This window comes from Piliocolobus tephrosceles, chromosome 1, assembly GCF_002776525.5.
Source record: "Piliocolobus tephrosceles isolate RC106 chromosome 1, ASM277652v3, whole genome shotgun sequence".
NCBI classification, from domain to species: domain Eukaryota; kingdom Metazoa; phylum Chordata; class Mammalia; order Primates; family Cercopithecidae; genus Piliocolobus; species Piliocolobus tephrosceles.
In genome coordinates this window covers 50,861,035-50,882,761 of record NC_045434.1, presented here as the reverse complement: position 1 = coordinate 50,882,761, position 21,727 = coordinate 50,861,035, and the positions used below count along the sequence as shown (strand labels likewise).

At 35.9% G+C, this 21,727-nt stretch overlaps 1 pseudogene; it reads right to left on the bottom strand.

Annotated features, from left to right (window-relative positions):
• Window positions 1–7,511: 7,511 nt before the first annotated feature.
• On the bottom strand, window positions 7,512–8,886 carry LOC111536870 (annotated as a pseudogene).
• Between the last annotated feature and the right edge of the window lie 12,841 nt (window positions 8,887–21,727).

Here is a 21,727-nt window from a genome sequence, read left to right as displayed (position 1 = left end):
ACCCTAGAACTTAAAGTATAATAAAAAAAAAAAAAAAAGAAAGACACACATAACAAATCCAAGCATGATACCAGAAATTTTATATAGTGTGGCTTGGAGTCATAGCATTTTAAACTCATCTTCTTAGCATTAACGTGTATTCCTATTTATTCCCAAAGTCTGAAAGCTGTCAGAGTAATGACCCCAATGATCCTTCCCTTATCTATTGATGTATGTCCTGTGTAGTCACCTACCTATTGAACCTGAGTTTCGAGACTTGCTTTGTCCAATAGAACAAAATCAAATGTAATACAAAAATGGATATTAAAAAACTTTTTGCATTGAGACTTATTCCCTAAAAACATTTCCAACAGGTGAAGAAGTCCAGGCTAATAAACCGTAGACATTTTGCTAGGATAACATCTAATATTAATCACCTACTATGCAGGTGTGGCCACCTCAGGCCATTGAGCCTCAAATGAGCCACCACATGACTGCAGCCATGTGAGAGCCTCTTGTAGAAAGCAACAGTAGAAACATCCAGTTGAGTCCAGCTCAAATTGCTGATTCATAGAATCATGAGACAATAATGTTGTCCGTGTTTTCTGCCACTAAATTTTGGCTTGTGTATGTTATATGTACATGTGTAATAACAAATGCACATCTGAGATAGAAATAGTACCTTGGTGTGCTGCCATAACAAAAAGTTAGAACATGCGACTTTGCTTTGAGGTCAGCTGGCAGATGGAGGCTGGAAGAAAAGTGAGGAGACTGATATTAGAGAAGAAAAGCAGGGAGAAGACCCAAAGTCTGAGGCTGTGGAATTGCAACAAACTGTTGCTGTCTCTGCCAGAGCTGTGGGGAAACCACTGTTGGAGGCTGGGATGGTGAGAACCCATGTGTGTAAAGGCAGAACAATTGACCAACATAGTTCCTGCAGTAGGACCTTGGATGACAGTAACTGCACCTAATGACTGGTATCCCTGACAAAAGACATGTTCTGGCAGAAATGCAAAGTCACATGTGGTTTCTTTAAGCTACACAATGACTTATTGGTTTGGAAAATAAAGATTTTCATCTTCAGTCTCTCAACCTGGCAAGGATTTTCAAAACATCTTTATTTGAATATGACTGATATACAAATACCTGCATATGTTTAATGTATATAAATTGATGAATTTGGACATATGCATAAACTCACGCCATCATCATAACCAAGGTTAAAAAAAAAATACCACTATCACCCCAAAATGTTCCTTGTGTATGTTTGTGGTCAGAACATTTAGCATGAGATACACATACCCACTTAACAAATTAAGTGGATAATATCATATGTTAACTACAGGCACTATGTTTTACAGCATATCGCTAGAACTTACAAGCTGTCTCAAGCTAAAGGTCAAAGCAAGGATGTCAGAGTAAGGTCTTTTCTTCAAACCTCAAAAACATTTAAGCATTTAAGGCTATGCCTGATAGATCTTCCCAGCTTAACAAAATGGTTCCTAAAAAATCACATGATCTTTTCACACGTTAAGATGACACTCTTAAAGGACAGAGGTTTGTCATAAACTGAATTATGGATGTGACTTTTGGGGCATAGAATGAATCCCCCCAAATCATTAAAAAACAAAGTTATTTAAATAAAAGTTGTATTAAAACTCCTTCCAGCTTGGACTCTAAGGGACTGAGGAAATTCAAATTAAATGAGGCTTCTTGGCCCCACTTTTGAAATGTGTACTGTAGACTGAAAGGGTTGCTTTCCTGAAAATATGAACCATGTCATTAAAAAATGAAGGAAGGCCCAAAGGAAGGCCCATAAAAAATGACAGAGAGAGCTGGGCTAAGCAACTATTCCTAGGGATCAAAACTGGGGCCTAATCAAAGACCATTTGTTACCCCTATAACAGAGAGGCCGGCCACATGTCCCTAAATTTCAGAATGTCTCTGGACCAGCTACTACTCTGTCAATCCTGTTACTCCTGTTTTGAATGGGAGTGTGCATTAATGTTCTGTTGCTGCACTACACATTCCCACTGACCCACTGTCCTAACACAAAACAATTTATTATCTCACACTCTCTGTGGGTTAGCAGTGTGGGTGCCCACCTAGCTGAGGCCTCTGCTCGGAGTCTCACCAGGCTAAACCCAAGTGTTGGCTGGGGCTGGAGTTTCTTCTGAGACTTAGCTATCTCTTCCACCATCACTGTTTATTGGCACAATTCAGATTCTCATGGTCATAAATGAAAGGCCTCACTCTGAGAGGCAAATTATAATTTCCTGCCACATGGTCTTCTTTACAAATGTAGTTTGCTTCCTTCCAGGCCAGCAGAAGTACGTCTCTTCAATGCATCACTGTCATTTAAAAGCCTCATCTGTTTAGGCCAGATCCACTCAGGGCAACATTCCTTTCGGTTAACTAAAAGTTAATTGATGAATAACTTATTCATAAGAGACATAGCTCATCGTAGTCATAGATCCCATTTACAAGAAATGAGAGGGGATTATTTAGGACATGTATGTCAGGAGGTGGGAATCTTAGGGGCCATCTTAAAATCCTTCTTACCACAGAGTGAGACCATTATTTGGGCATATGTGCACTGGATAACTTGACTTTTTACTTCATGGGTCATTGAATAAAGACTAGTGTATTATTCATTTTCACACTGCTATAAAGAAACACTTGAGATTGGATAATTTATAAAGAAGAGAGGTTTCATTGACTCACAGTTCCACATGGCTGGGGAGGCCTCAGGAAACTTAGAGTAATGGCAGAAGGCAAAAGGGAAGCAAGGCATGTCTTACTGAGGTGGAACAGGAGAGAAGAGAGAGAGTGAGGGGGAAAAACTGCCACACACTTTTAAACCATCATGTCTCATGAGAACTCACTTACTATCATGAGAACAGCATAGGGGAAACCACCCCCATGATCCTGTCACCTCCTACAGGTCCCTCCCCTGACAGGTGGGGATTACAATTCAACGTGAGATTTGGGCAGGGACAGAGTCAAACCATATCAAGTAGCTACCTCAGAAGTGCCTCACCTACATCCAGACTTGATGTAATCATAAAATCATGTATGGTGAGACTGATGCCATGATTAAGTAAAACTTTAGGTATCTTAGGAGGGGTGACTATTTATTCCCCATGAGGAGTTGTTAATTACTGGATACAGGGGCACACTGTGCTAGATTGTTGCAGCAATACCTCCACTCAATGCATCCCACTTCTCTGTATCCATGCAGTTGTGAAATTTCCTTCCTGTATATACTGGATTTGCCTTGCCTTGACCAATAGAAATCAACAAATGCAATACAGTAAAAAATTGTTTGTGCTTTAGGTTAACGATCAAAGAACTGTAAACTTCTGCTTAAGTCTAGATAGCAGATTCATTTCTCATAGTAGTATGGGTTAGAGAATCTGAATCATGTACTTCATTTGCATTATAATATGAAATAAAAATATTATAGCTAATGGGGGATATGTTTCTCATTGTTGGACAAAGACATTAAAAATATGGAAAAAGGGGCCGGGCGCAGTGGCTCAAGCCTGTAATCCCAGCACTTTGGGAGGCCGAGACGGGCGGATCACAAGGTCAGGAGATCGAGAGCATCCTGGCTAACATGGTGAAACCCCGTCTCTACTAAAAAATACAAAAAACTAGCCGGGCGAGGTGGCGGGCGCCTGTAGTCCCAGCTACTCCGGAGGCTGGGGCAGGAGAATGGCATAAACCCGGGAGGCAGAGCTTGCAGTGAGCTGAGATCCAGCCACTGTACTCCAGCCTGGGCGACAGAGTGAGACTCCGTCTCAAAAAAAAAAAAAAAAAAAAAAAAATATGGAAAAAGGAAACTTCTGCAATTAATCTTCATACTATTGGATTGAAAATCGATAATTTGAATATGTAATCTATGGTGCTTAATACATATATTTAAATAGTGTTGTGTAATAAACAGGGCACAGAAAGACAAATATCACATGTTCTCACTCACATGTGAGAGCTACACAATTTGATCTCGTGGAAGTAGATAGTAGTACTATAGATACCAGAGTCTGGGAAGGTTGTGTTGGGGGAAGTTTACAGGATGAAATGAGGTAGGCTAATGAGCACAAATGTATAATTAGATAGGAGGAATAAGTTCTGATGTTCAATAGCACAGTAGGGTGACTGAAGTTAACAACAATACATTGTACATTTCAAAATAGCTAGAAGAGAGGATTTGAAATATTCACAACACAAAACAATGATAAATGCTGGAAGTGATGAATAGCTTAAATATGCTGACTTGATCATTACACAGTCTCTTCATGTATCAAAATATTACCTATACCCCGTAAATATGAACAAACAGTAGGTGTCAATAAAACATTTAAAAACATGTAATTACATGTCTGCTGAGATAGTCTAGAGGAATTAACATTCCAGTATCAAAGAAAATATGAATTCCAGATCTGGGTTTCTAAGTATTATTCTCTTCTTATAGGAAACAAAACCTCTTGGAGAAATTGCTGTTCCAAGAGTGCAGAGCATGGATGGTAAAAGATTAGCATGAAATGCCTTGCTATGGCAAAAAATGAGAAAGTACTCAAAAATCGATTGGGACAGGACAAAAATTTATAGGACTCTGCTTGAGTTGTCGTTAATAGTTACAAAAATATAGTCAGATACAATGAATAAGATCTAGTATTTGATAGGACAACAGCGTGACTACACTGAACAGTAATTTGTTGTGCACATTAAAATAACTGAGAGGGAATGTTTGTAACACTAAGAAATTATGAACGCTTGAGTTGATGAATATCCCATTTATCATGATGTAATTATTACACAGTGTATCGCTATCAAAACATCTCATGTTTCCCATAAATATATATACCTACTATATACCCATAAATGTTATAAACTAAAAGAAAGGAATGAAAAAAAGAAATGACAAGATAGCTACTCTATTCATATTTTATGGTGAAGACATCAACCCATTTAATAGACAGAAGAACACTTCATATAAAATATTAACTAGAAAAAAATAAAGTATCAACAATATGATTTAATCTTAACATTTTAAAAAGCAAACACTGGGACACTGTAGATTCTAACAAATATTTGTTTTCAGCAGGTTTGGGAAATACATTTTAGCCATACTAACTAATTTAACAATCAATTAAAGGAAGTTCGCTATTTCTTCCAAATGGAATCTAAATGTGAATACATCTTTTGCCTTCTTCATAAATTATTTCAATATTTGATCTTAATATAATAGTAGCAAAATCTCGTATAGTTCTATTTAAAGGCCCTCATACAAAAATCATTTAATCCCAGCATCAACACTATCAACTGATACTATTATTTCCTTATCTGTAAAGATGAAGAAACTGAGACACAGTAATTTTTGCAAATTATGCAGCTAGATAATGACAGAACCGGGAACGGAGTGAAGGCTATCTCATCCTTCATTTTAGGCTCTTAACTATTCTTTTGTTTGGCTTTTAATAATTGTGGTAATTATGTAATAACATCTTCAAAAAATACTCATCAACAGCTGCATTTCCCCTAAAAACCCTGGATAAGGAGTTATCTGTACCTTTAAAAACGTAAGAGTATCAGAATCCTTATTTATTTATCATGACCTAATTTGCTTCTGAACTACTATGCATTTTGGAAATCCATTAAAGCTATTCTTACTCATCCAAAAAAATGAAAAATGACCTACTAATAAGCAAAGGTGACTTGTGTTTTTTATACACTGCAAAAATTATTATTAACTGAATTTTGTAATGTCCCAAATCTGATGCAAAGGATGTACTCATTCAATTGAATCATTAACTTATAAACTTTATAGTGACAATACTTATAAACTAATTGTTTAAAACAGTCTAAATGATATTTAATTATATGTTCTTCCATCGAATTTGAAAACTTCCGGAGATATTTTAAAGCAGAATACAGTTTCATTTTCTCTAAAATGAACAAATATGGCTTTAAAATTATCAACATAATTATTCTGCCACTATCTTTTAAATATACCAAATAATCTGAAAATATATTGCTTAATTTTGATATTTGCATCATTGAAATTAAAATGACAAAAATAAAGACAATGTATATTTATATACATGTATATATAATATATATACACAGACAGTATATAACTGTCAATCTAAGTTGAAACAATCACAAACCAATGAATATCAACCAACAAAAGCATCTTTATTTGGGAAGCTTTTTAACCTAGGCACTAACACAAAGATTCACAACATTCTTACATGCTTTCAAATTTATTCCTTTATGAAATAATTTTCTTCTGAAAATGTTATCAGAGGACTCAAACTCATACATACCTTAGAAGAAAGAAGTATCAAAGGTGATATGGGGTTTTATTGACAGGAAAAAAGAAGATATATTTTTCTTCTCACAACACACTTATCTTCAGCATGTACTCCAAAAGCATTAATTATATAAATTATAATATATATATTTATAATATATAAATTTTATAAATCTAATTATGGTTAAAATTCTATGAAAAAGGTAATACTTATAAAATCCCAATATAACAGTCATTGATATAAATTTTTAAAATAAAATAAATACAATTCATCAAGACAAAATAAAAATATATGGAAAAAATAAATGTACATAAAATTTTAAATAGCAAAAAATACATGGAACTGAAGAAACCCATGGAGATGTGAACAAATATTTTAACATAAAATATTCACATTCATTGTTAAAAAAGTTAAATATTAAAAACATTCAAATTACAAAATTAAAAATATTTTTATGAAAAACCCTAGTAAGTATTTATTTTATTTAATCATTGGATGTATTTTTTTCTCATTGAACAATTTTAGTGGGTCTCAAAATTCTGTGACAGATTTTTGGTCAAGTTGTTTCCATTAAAAAGTATGTGAATTCCTGGCCGAGCGTGGTGGTTCACACCTGTAATCCCAGCACGGTGGGAGGCCAAGCCGGGCAGATCACAAAGTCAGGAGATTGAGACCATCTTGCATAACACGTTGAAACACCATCTCTACTAAAAATACAAAAAATTAGCCCGGCGTGGTGGGCACCTATAATCCCAGCTACTCGGGAGGCTGAGGCAGGAGAATGGCGTGAACCCGGGAGGCGGAGCTTGCAGTGAGCCGAGACTGCGCCACTGCACTCCAGCCTGGGCGACAGAGCGAGACTCCATCTCAAAATAAATAAATAAGTAAATAAATATATAAGTATGTGTATACCTATGGAACAAACCTGCACTTTTCTGCATATGTATCCCAGAACTTAAAGTATAATTTTTTTAAAAAAGGGGGGGAAAAATATCGATTTTAAAAACTAATAACTTAAAACTGCCACATGCAAAAAAGAGAATCAAAGTGGTCCACAAAACTTTTTCCTTTCCTTCAGAAGATTTTACAATGCATTGTTATCATTAACCAGTCTTCTACTATTAAACTTAAATGGTCAATGCAAACAAACAGCCCTGAGACCATTCTTCCACCACTGATTAAAACCGGGGTGGCTGGTATTAGGGTTAATATTCATTTAGCCTTCTGAGCCTTCTGGGCAGACTAGGTGACTTTGCCATCTCCAGCAGCCTTCTTGTCCACTCCTTTGATGAAACTCAAGAGCAACTGTCTGTCTCATATTATGAACAGCAAAGCCACCCAGAGGTGGATAGTGTGAGAAACTCTCAACACAAATGTGCTTGCCAGGAACCATATCAATGATGGCAGCATCACCAGACTTCGAGAATTTAGGGCCATCTTCCAGCTTTTTACCAGAACGGAGATCAGTCTTTTCCTTCAGCTCAGCAACCTTGCATGCAATGTGAACCATGTGGCTATCCAGTACAGGGGCATAACCAGCGCTGATTTGGCCTGGATGGTTCAGGATAATCACCTGAGCAGTGAAGTCAGCTGCTTCAATTGTTGGGTCGTTTTTGCTGTCACCAGCAACACTGCCACAACAAACATCCTTGACAGACACATTGTTGACATTGAAGTCCACGTTGTCCCCAGGAAGAGCTTCACTCAAAGCTTCATGGTGCATTTTGGCAGATTTTACTTCAGTTATAATGTTGACAGGAGCAAAGGTGACCACCATACCAGGTTTGAGAACACCAGTCTCCACTCGACCAACAGGAACAGTACCAATACCACCAATTTTGTAGACATCCTGGGGAGGCAGGCACAAGGGCTTGTTGGACGATTTGGTGGTAGGATGCAGTCCAGAGCCTCAAGCAACGTGATTCCACCAACACTACCATCCTTACGGGTGACCTTCCATCCCTTAAATCGAGGTATGTTAGCAGTTGGCTCCAATATGTTGTCACCATTCCAACCAGAAATTGGCAGAAATGCTATTGTGTCGGGGTTGTAGCCAGTTTTCTTAATGTAAGTGCTGGATTGATTGCCTCATATCTCTTCTAGCTGTAGGGTGGCTCGGTGGAATCAGTTTTGTTAACACCAATAATTAGTTGTTTCACCCCCAGTGTGTAAGCCAGAAGGGCATGCTCTCAGGTCTGCCCATTCCTGGAGATGCCAGCTTCAAATTCAGCGACACCAGCAGCAACAATCAGGACAGCAGAGTCAGCCTGAGATATCCCTGTAATCATGTTTTTGATGAAGTCTCTGTGTCCTGGGGCATCAATCATAGTCATGTAGTACTTACTGGTCTCAAATTTCCACAAGGAGATATCAATGGACCACGTTCACACTCACTTTTCGGTTTATCCAAGACCCAGGCATACTTGAAGGAGCCCTTTCCCATGTCCACAGCCTCCTTCTCAAATGTTTCAATGATTCTTTTGTCGATGCCACCGCATTTGTAGATCAGATAGCCAGTAGTGGTAAACTTGCCCAAATCTACATGTCCAATGACGACAATGTTGATATGAGTCTTTTCCTTTCCCATTTTGGCTTTTAGGGGTAGTGTTCATGACACCTGTGTTCTGGCAGCAAACCCAGTGCGGAAAAGGGGGACAATTATTTTTTAGTACCTAGGTATGCTGGACACTGAAGTAGGAATGAGACCCTATAAAGTGGTGAGCTAAAGAGACATGCTTCCCACAAGCAAAGAATTTATATTTTAATGTACATATTAAGAATGTGAACAGCTGAATAAATATATAATGAACATTATAATAAACATGTGAAGGTAAAGACACTATTCAATAGTGTCTATACAATGACACTCTAAAATAGTTTCTATACTCTACTATACAATAGAGAGTTGTGGGGTTTGTGTTGGGTTTCTGTGGCTTCCTCCTATGATTTCTGCTTGATCCTCTCCTCTTCCAGACCAACCTTTCAAGGTAGAGTGCTTTAAAACTCAGTCCTACAAATTATTCTCATCACTACTATGCTCCAATTCTGTGATTTGCCTGGAATCAATGCTTCCATCATTGGTATAATCCTATTACTTCTAATGTCACATATATCTTTCTGAATTCAAATTTTTATCTCATTCTAGTATTTCCCCAAGCTATAGGCTCATATATCTTTTCACTAAGCATTTGTGTCCAAAACAGAAATCTTGATATCCCAACCATCATCCCCAAATTCTTTATTTCATTATTTGTTCATCTCAATCACACAGTTGCTCAGGATAAAGATGTTGAAAGAATCCTAATTGCTTTTTTTTAATAATGCAACAGAATATACAGTCATCTGCCTTCAGAGTATAGTCCAGGTCTAATCACTTGTCAACAATTCCACTGTTCCTATCTTAATCCAAGCCACCATTGTCACTTTTCTGACTATGTAGTAGCCACCATATTGGTCTCCCTTTTTACATTTTACAGTGTCTTTCCCCTACAATCTATTATAAATACAACAATCTAAGTAATCATTTCAAAATGCAGATTGGTGGTGACTCTTCAATGTCTGCAATCTTTACACTTCATGTAAAATCAGAAATCTTTACTGTGTTCCAAAATGCCATACATGTTCTGGCCATAGGATTCTTCTCAGGCCTCATAATCTGCTGTCCTTCTGGATGGCTGTGATCTAGGCACACTGGCACCCTGCTCTTGACACTGAGCAGATATTGCTTCTATAGAACTCTACATTAATTCCCTCTAGAGAGAGGTTCGTGTATTTGTAATTCCGTCAGCAGGAGTAGGTTCTATATATAGGCGTTCACCAGAGACTTATTATTGGTAATAGTGCATGACACACATCCTTTTTGAATCAGTTTCTGTTTCCATAATGTGAAATTTACAAAATTTTCATTTCCTTCTGTAATAAGATACTATCTTCCCAAAGAAAATAATTGATTCTGACTTCTTTCTGAAAGTTTATAATTTTTCTAAAATGTCATAAAATCTCTTTCTAAATTTGTATCAGATTCTAAGATCCTACTGTTGGGAAATGCTTTGACTACAAAAAATGTTTAAAAGAAATTGCTTTATGAGAATAGTCATCTAAATTAGTAATACATTGTTAGTTTGTGTATATTCAATAAGAAAAAACAATCATCTTTATATCCATATTATTCTCTAAGTTTCAGAAAGGTAATCCAGTTGCTGAGAATTCAACAGTCCCTATGATATTAAATGGATATGTTCATACAATTACTGACTTTATGGTTCTTACTTTATTCCTGAGGGAAAGTCAATAAAAGAATAAAGGAAATATACTTCTAACTCTATTGGTTTTACTATGAACATTTTGTTTAATTACTAATATTGTTTAAACATACATCTCTTTCATCTTAAAGCACTGTTATTCACATCCTCCTCTTGATCAAATAAGGAATTAATTCCATTGAATTATCTTAAATATGTTAATAAGGAAACAATAAATTAAACTATTGTCCCTTTAGAGTCTCTGGCATTCTCTCACATATATCTTCTTCTATTGTCCATATCCACTTTCTTCTACTGATAATATGTTTCAGCAAAAATACTCATAGCCAGCATTCTCCTTGATGTGGAACAGATTTTTCCATGTTAGTAAGTGAATGATTATTAGCCTTGGTTCTACTTTTGCCCTACATCAGTTTTCCACAGGTGTTCAGCTAGGCACTTGCTGCCTAATCTATTCTTCTCCCCAAACCAATGAGATACCATCTGGAAACAACAAGAACAAAAATTCAATTTTCTAAATTGAAGTTCTGTAGGAATTAGAGATAATGGTTTTTAATTCCTCACCTGACCAATATTAATCACTCATAATTTCTATGTAATATAGCTATCCTTTTTTATTCCTATATATCTTGTGAACTAAATGTTTTATCCATCAAAGCATACTGCAGAAACAAAGAAGCTAAAAGAGAAAGAAAGAGAAAAATAAGATCTGCAGACAGTAAGGGAAGAAAAGAGGAATGGAGCCACAAAGAAACAGAAGAGCTCCTGCTTTGTTCCCGCTGGTCCAATGTTTGGAAACTGGCTGGTGCTCTAATTGTATCTCACTGTTTCTCTTTATTTTGGAACAAATTACTAGAATGAGTAGCCCAGTACCTGACAATTTGACTGGCCTCCATTAGTGACACTGAAGTATTTACCTCTTCCTCAAATTACTAATAAAATCTAAATAACCTCTGTTCCCACCTGCTTAAATTTTACATCTACAATATCTGGAGATGAGCCAAATTCATTTGCTATAACCCTATTCATCTTGGAATCTAATTACCAGGCACTTCCCTCAGAAGCCTAAGCTCAAACTCCATCTCCCACAGTTCCTATTAGTGTGTGGAAAGATCCTGACTTTTATCTCCTACCCCTATTTTAAATTGTATCTCTTTAATTCCATGTTAGCATAAAACTTGCACATTCTATCACAATCTACCCTCAGAGCAATGGAGCAAAAGATAAGATTAAACTTTCAAACACAGCAAGTCTGCTTATGCCATTGTAAGGGTTTTGATTTGGAAGGACTGGGATCCTGAGACATGAACTTGAGAAACTGGGGTAAATGCACTTGAAAATCTTGAAAACCTAGACTTGTTTCTCTCACAGGATCTTCAGAAGCAGCCCACTCCTCTGCCTCTCAAGACAACATGCCTCCCCCAGCATAAGTCTCTGTTCCTGCTCATGGCCAGAAGATAAACAAATAGGATTGTTCACAACCTAACTTCATAAATAAATTGCTATGCTACCTGAAGGAGGAATGGTACTATATCATTAAAGATCTGTAGGACTAAGTCACATGCACTTGTAGGAGCTGGGAGAGAATGGATCTGGTAAGAGCTAGAATAAGAGGGGCAGAACATAAAATTTGGTGAATTTTATAAACATGGAACCGATCTCCTGTGATAAGAAAATAAACATCCTGATAAGGATGCCAGAAGATAGCATCATTATGCTGCTAGCAAATCCCTGCGAAGCTTAGAGGAAGTAGTGATCCACCCTAAGTAAACAGAAATAATAGAACTATTGTGGCAAGTTGAAGAAATATTTTTTTAAAAACTTACAAAACTGAACATGTTTTAGTGGATACCATGTAACATCAAGAGCCTTCCAAGTGACAAATCATAGTTGGTAGGAGACACCCAGGTGAGGAAGGTACTGAGAAGTGGAGGATGTTGTCTGCAGGCAACTTGGAAGGAGATACTATTACAGAAGTGACCATCCAGATAGCAAAGGGCATGACATAAAGGAGGCAATAATGATAGTACTTAACCATCAGAAGCAAGCTGTCCGCAACTTTTGCAATGAATAGCAAGATCTTAGTCACAGGCATGTGACTAACCTTTAGAGATATCCAGGGATGGTAAGTGTAATATGGTTTCCATAGAGACAAGATAGAGAAGAAATTAACGAAGGGTTTGCTTAATCTATATAAAGGAAAAGACTGTACAGTTGATAGACACCTCAATTTAAAGTCAGAAGCTTTATGCCAATTCAGATCTGAGTTTTCATATCTTAAATTGATTGACTCAAAAGATGACTAGGTCCCCAGAGAAAAGGATCTACAAAGTTATGGTAAACAAACACTGTGATGATTCCCTCCATCCTTCCCCCAGGGGACTTACGGCTATTTGTTAGAGTGGCTGTATGCACAGGAAATGAAAATGTCAAACATTTCAAGAACTTTGAATTTGCGAAAAAGACTCGGGATCCCCAGGGGTTAGTGTTTCCATGGTGTGACACAACAAATGTAAAATTAAGCATAAGTAGCTACGACTGCTTTCCAGTCACTTTTGTTTCCCTGTGTAAAGAATCACCAATCTGGCCTCAGGAATTAATGCTTTGATTACAGACTGTGGGAAGGTTGCTAAGAAATGTGAAATGTCTGAAATGTTTACCCTGCTTGCAAAATAAATAGTTACCCTGACAAAGTTTCATAATTCTGGCAAAGAACATGAGACCCCTAGGTCACTTATAAGGAACTTTATTACTCAGGGCACAGTATGAAAAACCACCAATCTTTCAAATCAGGGTTCTTGCAAATCTACCTAATCTTTGCCTTGGAATAATATATCTTTATTAAACTTCTCAGGAAATCCATGCATCCTCCACCCTGAAATGAGCCACTGTATCTTCCAGTGCTGTTTACTATACAAATATAACTGAAAAGATGGTCCAAAAAACACAGTATGATAAAGTCATGCACAAATGAAAAGGACTCATAGAAAACTGTCTCCCATTAATACCCAACACTCATTTCTATACCGTTTTAACTACTGATGAATTTTCTCACAAGTGTACCATCTGCCTGCCACTTTGACTCATTAATATGACTGACAGCGGCTAGGGCTAAATCAGTTTAATTTGTGCTATGCAGCATTTAACCAAAGCTACTATTAACAGAACCCCCTAACAGCCAAATGAATTTTTGACTTCAACACTGTGCTCCGTATTCCCAGTTGAATAAACCCCATAAAGCTAACAGTGTCTACCTTAGAAAGTCAGGTTGCATTATACTGTAGTTTTTGTATTGAATTTTCTACCAAGGCCAAAGCATTAATACAGGTACAGCTGGATACATTAAAAATTGTCTAGATGCCACCATAGACAACAACAAGGACAATTCCAATGTTGCCTAATCTGGATAGGTTCCAGAACCAACATAGTATTTCCTTAAACACTAGAAGGAGTCTTACTACCAACCCTAAGGTGAAAGTCACTATTTTTTGGTGGGGAAGCAACTTAATACCCAGCTTTGAATATAAGAAATACAATCCCAATGGCACACAACGGACTCCTGGAAAGAAAGGGTTATTTACAATTGTCGGAGTCCCCAACAGGAGCTACTCTAATTCTCAGTTTCATCATGAAAAAGAGAAATGTCAACTAACTGTTGGCATGGATGAAGAGAACAGATTGAAATGAGTAGTTCCTTCAAAAATGAAGCCCAGACTCAACCATTTGAAATGAACTAGGAACCCTAGGGTCTACCAGTTGGCAGGAGGAGGGGTGACAGCTAGAAACATTGTCAACTTGTGACCCACGGATCAGACGTAGAGGATCACAACAAAACTTTTGGTTTTTGGTGTACATATTGTAATGTCCTACTCCCATAGGAAGAAAAACTTTTTTATTTCAAACACAGAAAAGTTTAATTTTTAGAAATTTAAACGCTAAAAATGATTTTTATATCTCTATCACATATAGCAGAAATTGCAATAGACTACCAAAAATTCACCTATAAATTAGTTCATTTAAAAGTCACATTTTAAAATTAAAATAAAAACTTATTTTCTACATATGTTATGCTGTAATTAAAATGACAACTTGGGCAATATTAGAACTCTGATTTAATTGAGGGATGTTTGGATGATTACAAACAGTGAATTCATTTTTTAAAAAAATGAAATTCTAATTAGTGTTGGCTTCCTGTCAAAATCAGTAATTAAGAAAGTTGTCAAAGTCAATCCTATTATTCATCTTGGTAATGAAATTATTTAAACATCAAACATAAACATTCTATTAAAATGAAGAGTATAATTGTTGTTAACATTGCTCACAGGGCTTAATAAATATATCATATCAGCTGCTTTATCCACCTAAATACTTGTACACAGATGTTTGTGATTAAGAATTTGTAAACTTATCAGAGACTGAGATTATTTTTTAAAATAATATTTAAATACGTTGATTTGGTACAAGTGACAATTGTGGGTAAATAAGGCTCCATTTTCTTTTAAAGAAAACTACTATGTTTTTATGAACTCCACTTATTTAAAGTGCTGGATTTTATGCCTTTTGGCATATATCCATGAAACTATCATACGTTGCCAAATATATCCATTGCCCGTGGAAGTTTTATCTTGCCTATTTAATTCCTCCTTTCAGTCTTTACTCCTCCTTTTTTCCAACCACTATGAGCTTTTCTTCACTATATATTGGTTTGCATTTTCCACAATTTTATATGACTGCAATTAGAGAGTATGATTGTGTCTCAATTCTTTCACTCCCTTAACTATTTTGAAACATTGAGATTCGTCTGTGGCATGTTATAAATCCCTAGTTAATTATTTTTTATTGTTGAGTAGTATTCCATTGTATTGCTATATTCATTCATATTTTGTTGGACATTTGGGTTGTTTCTAGATATTATTTTACCCTACTACAAATAAAGATGATATGAACATACATGTTCATGTACAAATTTTTGTATAATATATGTTTTTATCTTGGATAAATATCTAGAGGTGAAATATCTGGATCATATGGTAGGTCTATATTTACATATAGTAAACAAACTCATATTTCCATTTCTCCTCCTGTCCACCTTTACGTTATTGTTACAGGATTCCTTTGGTGGTGCTTCATCAGCTGGAAATCTCTGTGGCTGGATTTGCTCTGCCTGCTCAGCCCAGCAGGCTGAACTGAGCTTGCACTTGCTCAGATCTTGCACCTGCAGTGGCTCTGTACTCAGCCCACAGCTGGACCAGGCATGCTACAAGCAGCTTCTGCATTGGGTACTGGTGTCTAGACAAGAGGAATCTGGTGGTGCCTGAAAACTTGGAGACGCCAGCAATTGCAAAGCCCCAAGGAATGTTTCAACTTTTGCTTGGGGAGTCCTGAGGTCTGAGCCCCCAAGAGATGTCACAGTTCTTCACTTCCATAGCTCAGTGAGCAGAAACACGATACAGCTCTCTTCTCCCACAGTCCAGTGAACAGGAGCATGTTACAGCTCTCCCATAGGCTGGTGGACAGGAGCATGTTACAGCTCTTTTATTACCACTGCACGCAGCTCAGCAGGTTTCAGATTTGTATCCCACAACCAAGAGGAAAAAGGTGTGTGGACACCAGAGAGTGAGTAAGGCATAGAAGAATTTTATTGAGCAACAGAAGGAACACTCTCAGTTGAGAGAGGGGACACAAAAGTGGGTAGCAGTCTGTGTGGCTGAGTCCAGGGTTTTTATGAGCTTACAATGGGGCAATGCATGCTGATTGACATCATCCAGAAGGAACAAATCGAGAAAGAGAGGGTAAGGCAGGAATGGAAGTTCTCATTCTGGTCATGGACTCTATCCAGAACTGGCAGTTAGGATTTTAGGCTTCAGGCTGTCTTTGGCTTGAAGGTCAAGTTTCACCAGGGACCTGTCCTGTCTGTCTAGGAATTTGTCTATCTCCTGTGACTATTGCTATTACTGCAATACATTTTCTTTTTATTTGTTATAAATTCCAGAATATATTTTCTTCAGCCTGCAGTTATTTACTTTTTTAAAAGATTTAAATAATATGATAAACTCATATGCATATGTGTGTTTGTGAGTGTGTGTGTGTGTATATATATATATATACACACATAATCTTATGTCATTCTGGTTCGCTCTATTTCATTATATATATAAAAATATAAAATTATATATATTTATATATTTTATATATATTTAAATATATATTTATATATTATATATATATATATATAATATATATAAAATGTCAAGACTTCCATCTTTCATTATTTTTCTTCAGCCTGAAAGATGTTAGCATTTCTTAGTGTGGATCTCCTGGTGATAAATTATTTCAGTTCTTTTATTTCTGAAAAAAATTTTCTGTTGTTTCCATTTTAAATGATACTTTTGGTGGGCATAGAATTTTAGGTTGATGGTTTTTGTTTTATCTTTTTTCTTTCAGTTTTTTAAGGGTGCTTCTCCACTGCACCCTTGCTTACCTAGTTTCTGACAAGTGATATCTCCCTCTGCCTTTTGTCCCTTTCTGTATAACATGTCTTTTGCCTTTGGTTTGTGTTCTCCTTGTGTATATGCTGAATTGTGTCTTAAAATTTCATATGTTGATATCTTAGTTCCCAGCAAAGTTGACTGTATTTGGAGGCAGTATCTTTAAACAACTAATTAAGGTTAAATGAGGTCATCAAGGTGGGTTCTAATCCAGTATGACTGACATCCTCATAAGAAGAAATTTGGGAGCAGAAATACACAGACGGGGCCATGTGAGGACAGAGAGAAGATGGCCATCTATAGGCCAAGGAAAAGGGCCTCAGAATGAAATCACCTCTGCTGACACCTTGACTTCAGACTTGTATTTTTCAGAATTATGAAAAAATTAGTTTCTATTGTTTAAGCAACCCAGTCTGTGGTACTTCATTAATGCAACCCTGGAAAACTAATAGAGCCAGTTTTTCCCATTTTAAAATTTTCTCCTTGATTTTGAGGAAGTTATTTTTATGAGACTAGGTATACTTTTATTCATACTTTTTACTTAGCCTTCATTGGATTTTCTATAACTGTGGGTGTGGTTTTATTCATCCTTATGTTCCAAGACTCTCCTCCCTCATTCAAAAATACTGAGAGGTCTTTTGGAACTAGAAAAAGGGGTCCAGTTACAACACATGGCCCGGTCCAGTAAGCTTATTCACCCTATATGCTCGAAAAACTCCTCATACTCCCAGAAATACCTAACAGGTTAGTGGAATAGGCAAAAGAGACCCAACAGTAACTAACAGCATGATCCAGACAACCTCTTTTTTTTCCAAGGGCACGAGAGCCTCTTCACATGCCCAGGGACATAGTGAAGTCAGAGAGCACTAATAATGGGACCTCTCCACATCGCTCCCTACCTAGAGTCACCAAGCAGCCTGATCAGGGGAAATGCATTCTACCTTCCCAGGCAGTATCAGCAATACCAGCAAGAGCATCAGCAGCACCAGATAAACCAAGCAGACCAAAATAACATTGCAAATAGTAAAAATAAATCTGCCATTGGAAATACATCACAGCAAAGTAGGCCAATACCTACATACTAACCTAAAAGGTGTGACTTCTCCCCAAAATAAAATATTTAAATAGGATCCAGAGTCTCTTAACATAATCAAAAACATGTCTAGGGCACAATAAACAATCACTTATTATATCTAGTAATCAGAAACATTACAGTTTAAATGAGAAAAGGAAATCAACTAACACAAGAAGACAATCAGATGTTGGAATTATCTGACCACAACTTTAAAGCAGTCATCATAAAAATGCTTCAAAATTCAATTGCATGTTTTCTTGAAATAAATGAAAAAAATAGAAAACCTTAATAGAAAAACAGAAGTGATAAAATGTAAGCAAGTGAACAAGTCTTTCTTCTCCTTGGTTACGTTTATTCCTAAGTATATTATTCTTTTTGATGCTATTGTAAATGGAATTTTTAACATATCATTTTCTGATACTTTATTGTTAGCATACAAAAATACAACTGACTTTGTATGTTGATTTTGTATCCTGAAAATTTACTAAATTTGTTTATTCTAAGTATTTTGAGGAGTTTTAAGGATTTTTACTACGTGTTTATGTCATCTGTAAATAGATAATTTTGTTTCTTTCTTTCCAATTTGGATGCCTCTTGTTTCTTTTTCTTGCCAAATTGCTCTTGCTAGGACTTCCAGTACCTGATTGAATAGAAGTAGAGAAAGTGGGCATTCTGGTTTTGTTTTTTGATGTTAGAAGAAGCTTTTAGTTTTTCACTGTTGAGTTGCATATTGGCCATGGGCTTATCATAGGTGGCAATTACATTCTGTGGTTAAGGAAAGCTAAAATAATTTGTCCCTGGAGTCCTAATTTTAAAGACTGGCTAAAGAATGCTCTTCATTCAGGAATGATATGATACAAAAGTTCACTTAGAACATCAAGGAAAGGAAAAAGATGATAGAAAGTTTAGAAATATGAATACATATAACACACTATATTTTCCTCATTCGTTTTATAATTATATTTGATGATTGAAACAAAGATTTTTAACACTATCTGAGACAGTGATACTTAAGAGCAGGAAAAATAAAGGTACCTAAATAGAAATTAAGTATCCATATTTCACTTGACATGGTAAATGTTACTGATAGAATGTTACAAGTCCCATGTGAATAATATTCAAAGCAACTGTGATGGGAAGTATACAAACAGATACAGTAAAAAATACTGTTAATAAACCAAGACTGACCCCCACCAAATGTTCACTAGTCCACAGAAAGGCAAGAAGAAAAGAGAAAAATAATTCCTTCCTCACGTAGGAAAGGTATCTCCACAAGACCCTCACCACTGGATCTACAGAAAGCTTACTATGGTAGCAAGTCTCTGAACCTTTGTTGGATTTATTTCCTACCTTCATTCAAACAAATGACTTACCAATACATCTAGAATTGTTGCTATTTTCTATTCACCTGGCCCAATCAGCATTACACCAGCATCAGTTTATGTTGAAATATGGAGAGGCTACAAAAAAAGAAATGAAACTACTATATCATTCATTCAGACATTTCTTTTTGGAAAATTTTCTCTCACATCAATGATGTTTTTTTTTCTTTTATTCAAAACACAAATCAGAGATGCTCTAGGAAAGATTAACAGGAATTCCCTAAGTCAAGTAAACAACTATTATTATCCTCTCTCCTCCAAAATACTATATATTCATATGACAATTGTGTTTGTTGTTGCCGTTGTGCATTTATAAATCTTCAGTATTGAAGGTTGAGCTAATTATGTTTCAGAATACAAGAAAAACCATAAAATGATGTGTAGCTTATGTTATTAAGATAATCCTGGATGTATTTATTTATTCTGTGTCACTTCTTTTCTCATGCTCCTCATGAAACCAATGGCAATAAATCTAATATGTTGAATATATTACTTTATATTTATGTGTGTTATTTGGAAATGTGTTAAATTTCAAATTTGTGTATGTGGTTTTTGTATATATGACATATATTTAGATGTATGTGTAAAACATATATCTTATTTTTTCTCAAATATATTTCTATGTTTCAATCATGTTATAGGAATACATTGCATATGTTTCTTCCAATCACCTCATAAGTCATTTTTCATATATTCTGTGTATACCTCATATACTCTTCTAAAAAAGTAGACTGATTAACTGAAACTTCCAATGTCACAAAGAATGCTATATAGAATACCCTTTAATGGGTCCTTTTGTGGACCAGTGTTAGAATTACTTTGAAATACATACTGAGTAATGAAATAAATCATGTATATTCTTAATTTAAATAAATACTGCCAGGTTACTTTCCAGGAGAGCTGCTCCATCAGTGCATGAAGATTTATACTACTTAATTCATCACATTTTTAATCTTTGCTAGTCTAATAAGCATAAGTAATATCTATTATTATTTTACTCTGCTTTGCTCTGATTATAAATGAATTTCACCATCTCTTGATATGATTTTTAGCATTCTGGGGTTTCGCTTCTAAAACTTGTCTATTATGTTATTTGGCTGTCTATTGTGGTTCCAGTATTTTTCTAGTTACTTTTCAGGAGTCCCTCGTATATTCTAATTCATTTTCAGTTTTACATAATAAGAGTATTTTATCAAAGTGTTACTTTCTGATATTTCTGTCCATAATGTGCTTTGTTTTGTTTTTTAAAAATTCTTAATTTTATACTCATATTTATTTATTTATTTTGGTTGCCAGTTTAGGGCTTATACTTTCGGGATATATATAAATACTTTCCTACCCTATGACACAATGATATCACCCTTATTATTCATTCTATTTTCAGATTTGTAAATCACAATTAGGTCTTCTTTAATTTGGAGTTCATATTTATATAAGGCATGCTTTCAAAATTTAGTTTTATTTTTCTCCATTTAGTTTTTCCCTAGTCATTAAATCAAAATGCATTTATATTCTTATTTGTATTGCTGGTCTATGCAGACGCTATTGTATTTGGTACATTCATCTTGGGATTGGCAGCCTTACCAGGAGAAAGCTTCCTAGAGCCTGTTTCTTACAGTTATTACAACTAAAATATCAGAACATAACATGAAGAGCATCTACCAGAGGACTATGAAAAGCTAACAACAGGCAGATCATGGAAGAAAGTGAAATATAAAATAATGACCCATAAAGTTTTGAGTTTCACAACTCTTTTTCTCACTTTCATCTTACTACTTTGACATAAAGGGGGTGCCAAGTCTCAGAACTGCATCAGGGGCAAACACAATAAAAACTTTAAAATAAAACCTCGTCTTTCTAGCTAGAGGACTGAAAAGAGACCATATGAGCCAAAGAACGTGGGAGGAATTGCATCCTTTTCATTTTCTTTCTTTTTAAGTTCCCTTTTGTTTCTCCATTCCAAGGCTACTCCATTAGAAGAGCTTCATGGCGGTGCTCAGGTTTCTGATCCACGCTTGTTAGCACTTCTGTTTGTATTTCCCCTTCATGGATGGCCTATTTTAATGTTTTGGTCATATTCTGTAATCCTTCAGCATCCAAACTATGGATCACTGATTGTGCCCTGACTAACAAATTCTGAGGGCTGTTTCTGGCTAAGCCTATTCTATTTAATAGTATGTATTAGTCCTGTGGTCTATCCCAACATATGTCAACCCATATC